The sequence below is a fragment of the Pipistrellus kuhlii genome, unplaced genomic scaffold (assembly GCF_014108245.1).
Source record: "Pipistrellus kuhlii isolate mPipKuh1 unplaced genomic scaffold, mPipKuh1.p scaffold_m20_p_2, whole genome shotgun sequence".
Taxonomy (NCBI): domain Eukaryota; kingdom Metazoa; phylum Chordata; class Mammalia; order Chiroptera; family Vespertilionidae; genus Pipistrellus; species Pipistrellus kuhlii.
In genome coordinates this window covers 17,506,814-17,522,793 of record NW_023425515.1, presented here as the reverse complement: position 1 = coordinate 17,522,793, position 15,980 = coordinate 17,506,814, and the positions used below count along the sequence as shown (strand labels likewise).

The 15,980-nt window shown below is 39.8% G+C and overlaps 1 protein-coding gene and 1 non-coding gene across 6 annotated transcripts in view; one reads left to right on the top strand and one right to left on the bottom strand.

Moving 5' to 3' along the window:
• Positions 1-962: 962 nt before the first annotated feature.
• LOC118725010 lies at positions 963-1,066 on the bottom strand. The gene has a single exon (XR_004989777.1). It is a non-coding gene; the product is annotated as a U6 spliceosomal RNA (small nuclear RNA).
• Positions 1,067-8,586: 7,520 nt separating this feature from the next.
• The window catches only part of VEPH1 (ventricular zone expressed PH domain containing 1), a 191,430-nt gene continuing 184,036 nt past the window's right edge, over positions 8,587-15,980 (top strand). Inside the window, exon 1 of one of the 5 annotated variants that reach the window (XM_045583631.1) lies at positions 8,587-8,847. The gene's annotated coding sequence lies outside the window, so the exon portion shown is untranslated. Of the gene's footprint in view, positions 8,848-13,581; positions 13,848-15,980 lie in introns of those variants that run through there. The other 4 variants (XM_045583632.1, XM_045583630.1, XM_045583633.1 and 1 more) reach the window with 4 other exon arrangements.

Here is a 15,980-nt window from a genome sequence, read left to right as displayed (position 1 = left end):
TTCAATTTACCTCAATACCTAAAAATGAGTTGAGATGACACCAATGCCAATGCATAAACAAGTGTGAATTATCTTCCTAAAACCAAGATATGCTGAGCCACAAATTATTTCTACAATCAATTTTGCAAATACAGTACCTTCTCTCTCTCTCTCTCTCTCTCTCTCTCTCTCTCTCTCTCTCTCTCTCTCACACACACACACACACAAACACACACACACACACACACACACATACATACATATAAATAATCAAGCATCCAAGAAGAGTTAATAGAATATAAATAAAAACAAGACAGAAAAAATACTAAATGATATATAATTTCCAAGCTTATTGAAGAGAAAAGAGAAATTTTAAATGATCAATTAAAATGAAAGCAAGAAAGGAGAGAAAACAAATAGAATCATAAAACAAATAGAAAACAAACCTAAGATAGATTTAAACCCCAAATACTTAGGTTAAATGAAAATGGTCTAAATGTTCTCATTCAAAGACAAAGGTGATCAGATTTGGGGGGCAGGGAGCAAAAGATAGGAAAAAAGGGGCATATACAAAATATAAGATAAAGAGAGGTTGAAATTAAGAGATAAAGCATGCAAATATTCATTTAAAAAAAAGACTGCACAGATGTATTATTAGGCAAAGCTGACCTCAGAAGGAAAAGCATTAATGTAGGTAAGAAATGCTACATAATAATAAAAGTTTCTATCTTCCAAAAAGCTTATGATGATACTAGCTTTCTATCCAAATAAGCAGAGTCTCACAATAGGTATAATTACAAAATAGAACTTTAAAGTGGATAAAAGGAGAAATGAACAATTCCAAAATATGTCAGGAACATACCACAAAATATCTAACTTAGAAAGCCATAAAAAAGTAACATTACTACATTTAGAAGATTAATTTGCAAGCTTGATTTAATATACATAAATAGAACACTGAATCCAACACATGAGCATTTCTTTAAAATATGGAGCGCTTCATAAGTTTGCGTGTCATCCTTGGGCAGGGGCCATGCTAATCCCTGTATCATTCCAATTTCAGTACATGTGTTGCCAAAGAGAGCACACGGGCATTTTTCATTTAATTTTTTATTTTTTTATTTTGAGAGAGCGTTTACTAAAGTTAGGGACAGCGAAACAAGGAAGGGCTTAATATAGAAGAAGCAACAAGACAGAGTCTGGGCAGGGCATTTTGATTCACTGAGAAGTCAAGGAAAAGGGGGCCTTGGAGACAGGTTCCAGGGTTAGCCCAGGACGAGCTGCCACTGCCCATGGCTCTCCTGGTCTCAGATCTCCTGAGGACCTTTGTGTATAGTTCAGGAGGTGCCTGCCTAGGAGGGAAGAAAGGGCTGTGTGTGTTCCCGGAGGAAGCATTTTTTAAATGACCATATGATAAGAAATAAAACAAATTTCAAAATTATTATATTAAGGTATAAACTAGAGTGGATTCTCTGCTCACTGTGGGGGATAAAAAGGCAACTAGAAAAACTCTAGATGTTTAGAAATTAAACAATAGACTTCTAAATACTTCATGGATCAAAGAGATCATGATAAAAATAAATATTTTAAGTCAATGATAATGAAATGCAATATGTCAAAACTTACGACAGCTAAAACCATGCTTAAAAAGGAAATTTACTACTTAAAAATAAATATGAAGAAAGAATGCTCAAAATCAATAATCTCAGCTTTAAATGCAGGAAAATATATAAAAGAATAGCAAAATAAACCCACAGAAAGTAGAAGGAAGGAAGGAATAAAATAATAGTATATAATCTAAAAATACAATTTAAAGAACATTTTATTTAATTCTTAAAAATATATCTTTATTGATTTCAGAGAGAGGGAGGAAGAGAAAGAGAGAGATAGAAACATCAATGATGAGAGAGAATCATTGATTAGTTTCCTCTTGCACCCTCTTCTGGGGATTAAGCCTGCAATCCAGGCAGGTGCCCTGACTGGGAATCAAACCCTGACCTCCTGGTTCATAGGTCGACACTTCACCACTGAGCCATGCCAACTGGGGTTAAAGAGCATTTTAAAGAAAACTAAAAAGAATATGAATAAGCTAAATGGTCATCCAATAGGTTAGGGGAAATTTTTAACCCATTAACATTTGTGGAAAAGAAACAGTGGAAATGGAGGTAGAAGTTAATGCAATAGAAATTTTTTTTTAAAAGACTGATTAAAAAAGAACTGAATCTGGTTCTTTGAAATAACTAATGGCAAGGTAGGAGATACAAATCTATGAATTAGAATGGATAAAACTGTCCTTATGTAGAGATGATAAGACTGTTTACATCAAGAGACATTACAGACAAACCTTTAAAATAATAGGATTCAACTATATATATATATATATATATATATATATATATATATATATTCATCAATATACAAAAATTATTAAGGTTCCCTCACACAAAAATAACAAAATAGAAAATGTAATAGAAGAAACGGAATCACAAAAAAGATACAATAGCAAATAAACTATCACGTACTCTACAAGTATGTGCATGAGCTTCACGAAAAAAAAAATGTCTAATTGTTTATTGAAGAACATAAAAGAGGACTAGAATAAGTAGAAATTTTACATTTTTTCATGAATTTCATAGATCCACATTTGAAAAAATATTAATGCTCCCCAAATAATCTATATACAATGAAATTCATTACAATTCATACAAATCTAATTACAATTCTATTCAAGATCCCAAGTTGATGTATGTGAAATGATTAACTGAGTCTAAAATGTATGTGATCAAAGTATTGTAGAGGTCAAAGAATTGCTAAGATAATTTTTAAAAGAAAGAAGAAAGAAGGGTGAATCTTTTTATACAATATGAAGACATAGAGCATTAAAAAGGTAAGATCATCAAAACAGTGTAATATTGGCACAGAGGAAAACAAGTAGACCAATGGGACATAATAGAGACTCTTGAAATAGACCCAAACATATATGCAAACTTGGAATATAACAGATCATATTGGTATCATAAATAATAAATCACTGGTATTATAAATCAATGAGTTAAGAACAAACTAAAAAATTGTGTTAGAAAAAATTGCTATATTTACATATATTTGGCATACAGATATATCTAAAAACAGATTTTTATCTCATATTATAAATAACAAATTTTTGTATTAAAATCAAAGTATGAAAAAATACCTATTTTAGAAAAAAATAAAAAAATTATCTACTTTATGAACTCAGGGTAGGGAAGGCTTTCTGAGATAAGAAGAAAAAAGTATAACCCATAAAAGAAAAGATAATGTTTTAAAAACAAAAACTTCCTGTTTTAATTTACTGCTTTAGCTATAGCCAATTTGGCTCACTGGATAGAGCGTCAGCATGTGAACCAAAGGGTCCGGAGTTTAATTACAGTCAAGGGCACATACTTCAGTTGTAGGCTCTGGCCCAGCCCTGGTTAGGGCTCATGTAGGAGGGCCCTGGTCAGGGCTCATGCCAATCAACGTGTTTCTCTCACATCAATATTTCTCTTTGTCTTCCCCTCTCTTTTAAAAAAAAATCAATGGAGCCCTAGCCAGTTTGGCTCAGTGGATAGAGCATTGGCCTGCAGACTGAAGGTTCAATTCTGGCCAAGTGTATATGCTCAGGTTGTGGGCTCAATCCCCAGTAGGGGGTGTGCAGGAGGCAGCCAATTAATGATTCTCTCTCACTGATGTTTCTCTCTTTCTTTCTCTCTCCCTTCCTTAGTTAAATCAATAAAAATATATATTTTTAAAAATCAATGGAAAAATATCCTCAGATGAGTATTAAAACAAATAAATAAAATAATTTACTGCTTTGTATTTAGGGATAAATATACCAATTATTAAATAAATTATAGCATATCCAAGAATAATATGCAGCTTTAAAAAAATATGCAAGCTCTCTATATGCCAATATGGAAAAATCACCAAGATATAAAGTGGTTAAAGCAATATACAGAATTGAGGATATATAGCAAATTGCCATTTATGAAAAATTGGGGAAATAAAATAGATAATTATTTTTAAATTAAGACATTTTGAAAGGATATTTGTTGGTCCTTGTAACAGAAGTTCAGGCAGAAACTAAATAGATCGGGATCAGGGGTTTGAGGGTATTTTTTCACTGTACACCTTTTAATATATATGTTTTTAAGTTCTGAACTGTGTGATGTATTACAGTTTTTAATTTTAAATTAAAACAAAAATTTTCTATAGCAAGTGCCATGCCCCCCCAAAAAGGTGAAGCATAAGTTAAATTTAATTGCAATATATGTAGCCGACAAAGCCTTAGAATCTACAATACATACATAGAACACTTATTCAAATCAGTAAGAAAAGACACTCCACAGAAAGAATATAAGTCTAAACAGACATTTAAAAAAAGAGGAATTATGAATATATTCAGAATATGAAATGTGTTTAATTTCATCACTTATCTGGACAGGCAAATTAGTCCAAAAAGGATAGCATTTTCATTAAACAGGTCAAATTAAAAGAGTCTTTGTTGAGTGTTGTCAGGCATGTGGCAAAACTGTGCCCCTCTTGTGGGAGTATTGATTGGTACTGACAGTTTAGAGTGTAAGTTGGCAGTGTTTAGTAAAATAAAAACTGTGTGTACCCTACAACCCAGTAATTTCACTTTTGGTATGGATCCTAGACAAATTCCTGCAACTGTGCACCAGGAAACACTTGCAAAGATGTTCCTTTGAATGTGTATTTAAACAACACTCACATAGCACTTGCTACATTCCAGTCTGGCTCTAAGTACTTTATAAATATTATCCCAGATAATACTCATAACAACTCCAGGAGGTAGGTACAATTAATATCCTTGCCTTTTAGAAAAAATATAAACCCTAACAAATAATAATAATAATAATAATAATAATAATAATAAATATGGCTATTAAATGGTAGGCCTGGGTATGAAACCAGCCTAGCTCAAATGTGTTCTTTCAGCCCCAATAATGCAGTAAAATTCTGCACACCACTTACAAATTTATCAGTAGAGGACTGGATGGACAAAATGTGCTATAGGATGAAATGCTATCTGCCACTATATACATCAATAATAATAAAAGCATAATATAGTAATTAGACGGAACAGCTGGACGTCCTTCTAGATGAAGCTGGGGCAGCGAGGGCCAAGCCTCTTGCACAAATTTCATGCATTGGGCCTCTAGTTTATAGATATTTGTTTATAATTCATACTAGAGGCATGGTGCGTGAAATTCATGCATGGCGGGGGTGGGAGGTCCCCCTCAGCCCAGCCTGCACCCTTCCCAATCTGGGATCCCTTGGGGGATGACTGACTACTGGTTGGTTTAGGCCAGATCCCTGAGATTGGGCCTAAACTGGCAGTCAGACATCCCTCCCATAATCCTGAACCCCTGGCTCCCAATTGCTCACCTGCCTACCTGCCTGGTTGCTCCGAATTGTCCCCTTATCCTGCCAGCTTGGTCACACCTAAATACCACCCCACTGGCCTGGTTTCCCCCAACTGCCCCCTCTGCTGATCTGATCACCCCAAGTCCCCCCCCATGCAGGCCTTGTTACCACCAACTACGCTCCTGCTGGCCTGGTTGCCCCACACAGCCCGCTGTTCAGTCATTTAGTTGTCCCTCACTAACGCCCCTGCTGGCCTGTTCATAGGCAGCCATCTTGTGAGAGTGTGAGGGTCAATTTGCATATTACCTCTTTATTATATAAGATATGACTAGTTCTCAAAGCATCTTATTGTGAAATAAACTTTCTGAAACAATTTTATACAATTGGTATTTATTTCTATAGAATGCACTATGAAACCATCTGGGCCTCAAGTTTTCCAGGGAGTTCCTGGACATTCTGAGTTTTTCTGTGCCCTGTAATGGACTCTTGCAAAGCTGGGTGGCTGAACACAGAAATGGCGTACCTGAAGGACTGTCACAGGTTTCAGGTAAGAAGAGTTACTTACAGAAAATGAAACCATCCAGGAATTCTGTGTTTATATGTAACTTATCCATTTAAAGTTGCTTTAGGATATATATAATTGCCATAAAGGAAGCACCTTAGTCTGACTTGGTGGTTAAAGAGAATGTTCTTTATTTCAAACTTACCAAAGATGGAGTGAGGGCAGGAGCAGAAGGCTGGAGGGGGGAGAGGGAGGATAAAAATAGAGTGATCGTCTGTGAAACTAATTACCCAAAGGAATTTATGAAAATTGTGCATGCATGGATGGATTTCATGGTCAGGTTTATTGAGGTCAAATGGTATGTGGCTTGGAACCACCAAACAAGTCTAGGTGATTAGAATGGAAGTATTTGAGGAACAGAACGTGTAGTTAAGAAGAATTAATTTGGAAAATTCCACTTTCGGGTACACTAAAAGATTACATTCTTTCACAGGCCTTTCTGGCCTCTCCTGGTTGTGTGTGGAAGCCTGTGGCTGCCATGAAAGGGATTCATTTGTCATAGCTAGTTTCTAACGAGTCTCCTAGTTCATTTCCTTCACAAGGAGCTGCCCTGTGGGGACCCAGAAGAGCCCGCCCACTAACTAGGTTTCGCTGATTCTGTTGGGTAGAACTTTTTTAATGGCAACTGGCAGACAGCCTGTTCTAGAATTACTTAAGCTGGTAAAGAACTGGCTTCCAGTAAAGGGTAGGTCATGTCAACATCAGGGGCAGCTGGTTCAAGGGGCCCAAATGAAGTCACTACAACTTGCTTTCTTGGTAGAAAATGGCAAGAGTGGACCAGTCCTCATATTTTCTTCTGACCAAGGCCAGCAGGAATGAGTCTATCACACTAAAGCTAAACATGCATGTCTGTCATGACTCTCGTTGGGCTGGAAAGAGTCACACACCTCCCCTAGACTAATCACTATAGCCAGGGGAATGCAATTTCTCTGATTAGCTAAGACTCAATCTGTCTACGTGAGTCAACTCTGCCTAGACATTGTTTCCCAAGAGAAATTTGGGTGCAATTTTTTATCAGAAGTAGGATAAGTAGATATTGGGTGGTAAACGCACATAAAACAATTCCTCTTTACCTTATGAGTATGCCTTTTAACCGAGCCAGCACTTTATTTGCATGGCAGCATGGTGCCAAAGACACGGAGATATTGGTATTTCCAATTGTGTATGTTACTCTCCCCCACCGCATGCACACACTTAGTTTGACTGGAAGCTGGTTAGAATGGCTTACAAATAGTCTATCACTCTATGTGTAGGCAAAACCTCGGATCAATAAGAGGAGAAAGCCTGTGTCGTACACTTTAAAGGGGAGAGAGAGCCTCTAGATATAACAACTCATGGGTACCCCAATGACTTTATGCATTCGGGGGTTGAAAAGCATTCTTCTCAAAAGAGAGGGATGTAAAGAGATATAGGACTGCTGATAAGGGATACTCTCCTTTATTAAACCGGAAAGGAGGAGTTCTATATTTGGGTGGTAAAAGGAAGTGAACTAGCAGTTGGGACGGGTGCAAGGAGGAATAGTGCCAGCTTGGAAAATTCCCTAGTGCTTCCTTTTTTTAAAAAAAAAAATAAATCTTTATTGTTCAGATTATTACAATTGTTTCTCCTTTCCCCCCCTCCTCCCATAGCTCCCCTCTACCTGCCCCCCCCTTCACCCTCTGCCCTTACCTCCTCACCCCTCCACTGTACTCCCCCCCCTCCGTCCTCATCCATAGGTATATGATTTTTGTCCAGTCTCTTCCCGTACCCCCCACACAGAAACCCCTTCCCCCCTGAGAATTATCAATCCCCTCCCATTCTATGCCTCTGATTCTATTATATTCACCAGTATATTCTGTTCCTCAGATTTTTAATTCACTTGACTTTTAGATTCATTTGTTGAAACCTTGTTTCCCCGAAAATAAGACATCCTCCGAAAATAAGACCTAGCGCATGGAAAGATAAGACATCCCCTGAAAATAAGACCTAGCGCAACTTTGGGAGAAAAAAAATAATATAAGACACTGTCTTATTTTGGGGGAAACAGGGTAGGTATTTGTTGTTCATAATTTTTATCTTTACTTTTTTTTTTCTTTTTCCTCTTTTTAAAGAACGCCTTTTAGCATTTCATATAATACTGGTTTGGTGGTGATATACTCCTTTAGCTTTTTCTGATCTGTGAAGCTTTTTATCTGAATGATAACTTTGCTGGGTAGAGTATTCTTGGTTGTAGGTTCTTGCTATTCATCACTTTTTAGTTCAGTGTTTCATTAGCAGTATCAATAGCTTACTTAGACTTTTTGCTCCTTTAGCAATTTCTCTGACTAGCTTCTCTCATGGTATATTATTTCTATCAAATTTGCTTAAATACTATCTCACTTCCGGACTCTCCTCTCTCCATCCCTCCCCAAGCCTTTCTACTGATGCCTGCCTGATAAAAAAAAAAAAAAAAAAAGAAGAAGAAAAAAAAAAGGCCCACATCTGATATGAACCTAAAACTTCCTTGATTCCTTAAAGTGGGTTATTCATTAACAGAAGTTAAATGACTGGTTGTTAGGCAAATCTTGTAATTCTTTCCAACGACTGATTTGCCCAGAAAAGCTTCTGTAAATTTCCCGTAGAAATAAGCAAAGCTCTGTGCCAACTGTTAACTCTAAGCAGAAGTTTGGGGGGGGGGGGGGGGGGGGCGGAGAAGTTACTCATTTGCCCGATTCCGCACGGTGAGTCCAGGGGAGAAGCCAGTGCACCACAGCCTTGACAAGCAGCACAGGGGAGCTCGGCTGCTGCCTGCAGGACTGGACCGGACAGGGGCCACTGGGCTGCGTCTGAGCGTGGTGGCCCTGGGGTCCAGACGAACTGCTCTACAGATTAGGCGTTTGCCTTCTCTTTCCTATGATGGCCAGAGTGCCCTGTGCTAAGAGGTATGGTTATCCTCTTTCCTGTCCTTCTGTTCAGCAAAAACAAAAGCTAATTAAAGAAAATGCCAGAAACTTCCGTGAGACGGGAAAGGGGGGCGGGCTGCCGGAGCTGGGCAGGGAAACTCCCAGGGGCTGGCTGCTTATGCAGATAAAGCACACTGGGAGTGGTGTGTGTAGCCTGTATGCATGCTTTCCAGTTCTATGGGTAAAAAAGCCACCTCTCAGTGGGTTATTAATAACATGTCTCTAGGCCCCAGGAGCCGAACACTGTGCTTCTTTGTGCAGCTTTGTTTTACTCCATCATAGTGCAGGTGCGTATCTATTTCCTACTTCTGTTAACCTGCAGAGACATTTTGCAAGAGCCTGACCCTGACTTTCAACGAAAATTCAGTAACATCATGACACCACGAAGTAGGACAGTCACCCTTACTGATTGTTATTGCTGTCACTTTTTCCACTGATACTTTGGATATCTTAGAAATCATAATCAAACCTAACTGCCTTTTTGTTCTTTTTAACATGTATTGTATTTGTTCAAATTGAGACAGTAATCAATCATTGGATTTCATGACATTTACAAATGTCTTCAATGTGAAGAATAGGAAAAAAAATACTTCGGGCATTGGTTGGACTTGGGCATGCCGTTATTTGATATATGGAATGAAGTGTAAATACATATACACTGAAACTTGGATTTTCCTTGTAATTTGAGAGGTGGGGTATGCTTTCTGGAAAAACAAACCTACAAAATCTGATTTAAACATTTTAACAAGATGTACAAACAACTATGACCTGCAAAGTTCAGCCTCACAGGTGAAAGTGGATCCCCTATGACATTCTGATGACAGATCACACATTCTTGGTTTAGAAAGTTCGTTAACTTTGAAGATGTTTCCCTCATTCTCCATGAAGAAAAACAAAAATGTTTCCTATCTATTTCGGTTCCAGCAAATGGCAATGCATATTCCAATTTAAATATGGTTGTTGAGCTCTTGCCTATGTTTTTGTGTGCTTATGGTAACAAGCCTGCTACAAGCTTAGAACTGTGTGAGTCCTAGCAGTAGGAACAAGGACTGAGTTCTTTCGCATCCTGTGGAATACCCAGCCTCAGAGGCTCTCGGTGGAAGGGAAGCTTAGCAACATGTAGTGGCAGCGGAACCTAAGAGCCACCGGGAACAATGGGCATCTTGTGGAAAGGGCTGAAAGTATGCGGCCAATTCCCATGGGAACGCCTGCGGTGCTTTCACACGGTGTGAAAAAGATGCTCCTTGAAAAGAATCTGTAATCCTTTCTTTCAAGGGAAAATCTATCTGAGAACTTTGTCGAAAGTCTCCAGAACCCAAGTGGGTCTGTGTTCATCGGTGGGGACTTTTAGTAAAATGAGACTTTTTAATGCACAAGAGTCTTGTCCAAGACACGGTGTAAATAGATATTCTTACGCCAGGGAGCACCTGAATCTGGGGATGGATGCTAGGGGTTTATTTCATCAGAATAAATTGGCTTCCTGAGTTTTCCTATATTTCCACTTAGCAGCATCTACTCGTGCATAATAGTGTGAACCAGCAATGTTTTATTAGCGTCCATGGAGTGCAGGTCACTCTGAAAAGTCATAAAGAACATTCTCTCTGGTGTCCTGAAGGGAATTTTACACTCCCCTCTCACTGTTTCTGTTTGGCCATATTGCCACAGCAAGGTTTTCTCTCCAGGGAACTAGGTAAGTTTGCAAAAAAAAAAAAAAAAAAAATCTAAAACAATAGGGGCACATTCAAGATAGTTCATGATGTACCCAGATTGAAGATCGAGGGAGAATACAAGTAGGATGTAAATATGGCACAAATAGGAAAACCCGGGCATCTTTCTTTCACACTGTGCACTCAGTGTTAGGTATCTGTACAGTAGTGCATTCCTTTTTAAGAGGGATGGCATGGGGACAAGTTAACAGAAGAATGGCCTAGAAGGATAACATTTTGAAGGATATAATTGCTGTCACTTTTTGTGTGGTTGCTATCTACCAAGATCTGTGTTAAAGGTTTGATGTAATCTCATCATCTCATTAAACCCACCCACCCCCAACAACCCATGCAGATAAGAAACTGAGGATTGGAAGGTTAATTAATCTGCCCAGGTTTATACTGCAGGCGTTGGCATAGCCTAACTCACTTGTATACAGATTCCCACTTCTTACTGAAGTCCCATAGTGTCCAAGTCTGGACCCTACACCATATATATAATTGATTTTTTTACAGAGAAGAAGGGAGAGGGATAGAGAGTTAGAAACATTGATGAGAGAGAGCTATCGATCAGCTGCTTCCTGCACACCCCCACAGGGAATGTGTCTGAACCAAGGTACATGCCCTTGACTGGAATTGAACCTAGGACTCTTCAGTCTTCAGGCCAACATTCTATCCACTGAGCCAAACTGGTTAGGGCTGGACCCTACACTCTTTTAAAATATAAGAAAATTAGCCAAAACCGGTTTGGCTCAATGGATAGAGCATCGGCTTAGGGACTGAAAGGTCCCGGGTTCGATTCCGGTCAAGGGCATGTACCTTGGTTGCAGGCATATCCCCAGTAGAGGGTGTGCAGGAGGCGGTTGATAGATGACTCTCTCTCATCGATGTTTCTAACTCTCTATCTCTCTCCCTTCCTCTCTGTACAAAAATCAATAAAATATATATATTTTCAAAAAAATATATATATAAGAAAATTGGATAGAATCTAGTGATAAGAACCATTAGGAATGAATAGAGGGTGAAAAAGAATGAATGCTAAAGAAATAGAAATTATCCGTGAAAAGAGATGTTATCACTATCCTTAAACCAGAAAAATTACTAATAAAAGAATACACCTGCTCACAGATGGCCAGATTCTCCATTTTTATAAAAGAAATTCTTCAAGGGGACATTTCTCTGTGTTGATGTCTTAAAAATATAATTGATCACCAAATGTATAGGAAGCTGTATGAGGTCTGGAGCCTATAATCTGGCTTAATGGCAGGTGTGCAGCCATCTGACCACACACCTTTGCTGGGTAGCACTCTGGAAACAGACAAACACAATGCCCACATCTTTGTGATCACACAGGTGAATTTATCTACAGCACAGCTTCCCCTACACTTTACCAGCAGATAGATGATTTGATGAGTAGTAGACTTACTATAGGAACAGGATAGGGGTAGAGAATTAAACAGTTTAAAACACTTTCAGAAAATGCAGTTAATCATTAAAACAATAAAAGAGGGTTTCAGTACCTTTTTATCCTCTGGAGTATCAATATGTCAAGCCAACTAAACATTTTTCTCTGTAATATTTAAAGTAAAAATTGATATATCTGGTCCAAATGGATTTTTACAAAGAACCTTCCAGCAAATAAAGTGGGGAAAAGGGGGTACACTAAGTCCTCACTTAATGTCATTGATAGATTCTTGGAAATGGCAACTTTCAGCAAAATGAGGTATAGCAAAACCAGTTTCACCCTAGGCTAATTGTTATACACAAGAGTAAGTTCCTATGGCATAGATCTGGTCACAAAAAACATACCAAGCTTTGAAGTAAAGACCCAAAACACTTCTAATAATAAGCATTGAAATAAATGTGAGCTAAGCATACATTTAAGAAAGATTAATAAAAACAAGTCAGATCATTATTTTCAAAACCATTTATTCCAGTTCAGGGTCCCTGAGGCAGCAGCCCCATCCAGCAGATCAGCATGCAAGGCAGGAGGCAGCCTAGACAATAGTCGCCCTCTCCCTCTCTCTCTCTCTCTCTCTCTCTCTCTCTCTCACACACACACACACACACACACACACACACACACTCAGTGTGGAACCATATAGACAAGCCCACTCACCTCATGTACACGTTTTCCTCTGGGAGAAAACCCACATGGACATGGGGAGAACTTGCATACTCTACACAGACAGTGGCCTCCCGGGTGGGGGACTTGAATTCCTTAGTAATCAACGTTGTAGCAAAATCGATGTTGAATGAAAAGGACCTGCTGTGTGCATTTTTGCGGGGTAAGTTTGTTCCGCTTATTTGCAACTTCCTGCATTCTTAAACGTTCAACGGTATTCATCTAGAGCAGCAGTATTAATCTCCCCCTGTACCGCAAGAATTTTTAAAACATGCTATGCCAGGAACGCTGACCTCTTTTCCTTTAGATGATCAAATTAAAAAAAAAAAAAAAAAAAAAAAAAGACAACAGTCAGCACAACCATAGCATCTGGTGTGAATGAATCAAAATTATACCTAATTTTTTTTTGGGTCAAATCAGAAAAAAGAAAAAGAAAAAAAAAATATATATATATATATATACCCCCCCCACACACACACACACACACCAGAATTTTCCAATCATTACTTTGCGTTGCCATGAGATGGAAAAGTGTGGACATCGCCGCTCCAGAGGCAGAACAAGAGGATCACTTCTTCAGGAGCCCTGGCTCCTACCGGTCAAACGCTCAGTGTTTCCACCTCCGAGTGTGAAACCTCTGGAGGGAGGGAGGTGTTAATGAAGTTACAACTCTTTTTTTCCCCAGGCTGTGTGACAGGGCTCCCCACAGCCATTCCAGTCACCTGCTTGAAGTCCTGTTGAAACCGTGTTTCCTGCGAGGCTTCTCCCCACCCCTCACCCCCCATCCTTCCCAGGGAAAGTATAGATTTTCAGGAACACAGGGAGTTTTGTTTGCTCTGTTAAAAACAAGCCTCCTGGAGCAGGCTTTATGTTTCGCCCCAGGAAGCAGCACTTCGCTCAGAGGCGGCTCTCTCTGTCCACTGGGCGAGGTGCAGCCTGTCACCTGACCCGCTCGGGAGCCACTGCTGGTGGCATCCGGCTGCATTCCTGGGATTCTTCCACCAGGCACAGGCACCGCAATGAGCAACTTCAGGTTCACTGAGCTGAGTGGATTCCGCTCGCTGGGCCCTGGGCGTCCGCTGCCTGAACCCTCCTGCCCAAGCCTACAGCTCAGTAAGAGCCAGCGCGCCTTTGGGAGGAGCACGCAGGTAAATTGAGTTTGCTGGGAGAGCTGGGACTCCCGGGGCGTGTGTCCTGCTGGGGGCAGAGTCATTTCTCTTTTTGTAGAGTCTATTTCTCCTTACAGAAACCTGACGTGTCCACCAATACCTGCTTAAAAATATTTACCGAGTAAGGAGACCATGGACTACAGATTATGCTCCCTGCAATGTTAGAAAGAGGACTTATGCGTGTGAATGTTGGGAGTGAGAAGCAATTCTGTAAGCCAGATTTTTTTTTTTTGTCATTCAAAAAGTGCGAGATTTGGAGGTTGACCTACTTGGATGTGAATCTTGGCTCTGGGTAGAAGCTGGGACAGGATGTTTAATCTCCCCAGTCCTGTTTGCTCTTTGGTGATAATATCTACCTGCATGGTTGATGGGAGAACTAAGAGAGGAAAGTGTCAAGAAAGAGCTTGGTGTGTAGGAAGGATCGGAGCGTGTGCATATATGTGTATGCATGCTTATGTGTATGGTGGGTGCCTCTGTGTGCATGCGAATAGGCCATGGGGCAATGCCATTGAGAAGGCTGGTGGGTTCCCTAGAAGATGAGGTGGAATTTGATCTGGCTCTGACTTTCTCTGCTGTGGCAAAGAGACCAGACACTTGAGAGAAACATTGACCTGAGCTGCTGAAAAATAAATAACGTGTGTCTTGCTGATCCTTATCCAGGAGAGGATGGTGTAGTGTGGCATGTGAGATGCACTTTAAATGGGGACTGATGGGAAGGGAGGCAGCTGAATAATGATCACACACATGGTCATGTATACAGCTGTACACAGCCCCTAGCAGGCTTTGTCGTGGCAGGCCAGGTGCCTTCTTCCCCCCAACTCTGCAGCTTACTCTACATCTCCCTGGGCTGGCTATTTTCCTCTCTGAACATCATTTTCTCATCACATGGAATTGTCATGAGAATGAAATGACTCTGTCTTTGAGAAGTCCTTGAAGTAGTCCCTGACACATGTATAACACCCACTAAGCATCAACTGTTGATGTCATTCTTTGACAAAGAATTCTTTTAAGTGTTCGAAGCTTTGATCTTCAAAATTATCTGATGAGATAGAGTAGGCATGGATTAGCCCCATTTTGCAGATCAAGAAACTGAAGCTCAAGGAAGGGAAAAGCATGAGCCAAATGTCTCATAACCACTAACTGGCCAGTCTGGGACTTGAACCTCAGATGAGAAATTGACTTAGTATGTATTTAGGACACATGGATTAGAATGAAGCATATTCTAAAAGGTTTGGCTCAAACACCATTTCCTCCACAAAGCCATTGCTTGTCATCTTTCCCTAAGACAGATCTCTCTTTCCCTTGTAGTTCCTTTTACAGTACACAGGAACCTTTTCTCTGGGCCATCCCTGCAATTGGAGAATGCTTGGTATAAGTCTTATCTGCCCCATCCCCACCCTAGATGTGTGAACATCTTCATGTGCCAGCTGTGTGTTTAACAATAATGCTTGGCACATGATGGACATTCAAGAGTAACAGCTGAAGGTGGAAGTGTGAATGGGGCTTTGTGCCAGCTGTCAGTGTGGGTGCTCCTCTCCCTGCTGGTATTTCTGCTCCATCTCAGAGCTGGGGCAGCTGCATCTGATTTAGGAAGTGCCAGATATTGACCAAGAAGCTGACTGGTCAAGGCAAAGTCATTTCCATCCAATGTCTTATTTTCCTGAATATTATTTCTCTGAGACTTCGTCACTATAAATGTCTAAAGGGGGTGCAGACTGTGTTAAGGAGAAAATTCAGGGGGAAACATGTCCCAATTTTTCTGTAGATATTTTAATTCACCTTTCCACATTTGCCAGGGTGCAAACTTCTCTGTAGGACCCTCACCCCTCTCTCTCTTTTCCCCTCTCCCTAAATCTTCCCTACCAGTCTCCTCCATTTATCTTCCTCTATGCTTCTCTTCCTTCAAGTTCATGCTCATATTCTGTGACTCTCTTGCTCTCTGATTAGCCTAAACCCCAGAGCACAGATGGGCAGGGATGTAGGGTCAATGCAGGAGGAAAGAGGAGTTCATTTTCTAAAGATTCTACCCACCTCTTCACCCTCAAATGTTACTAATGCTCTGAGGGCCTTTATTTCTAATAACAGCCTCAAAAGGAATCAAGATACCACAAT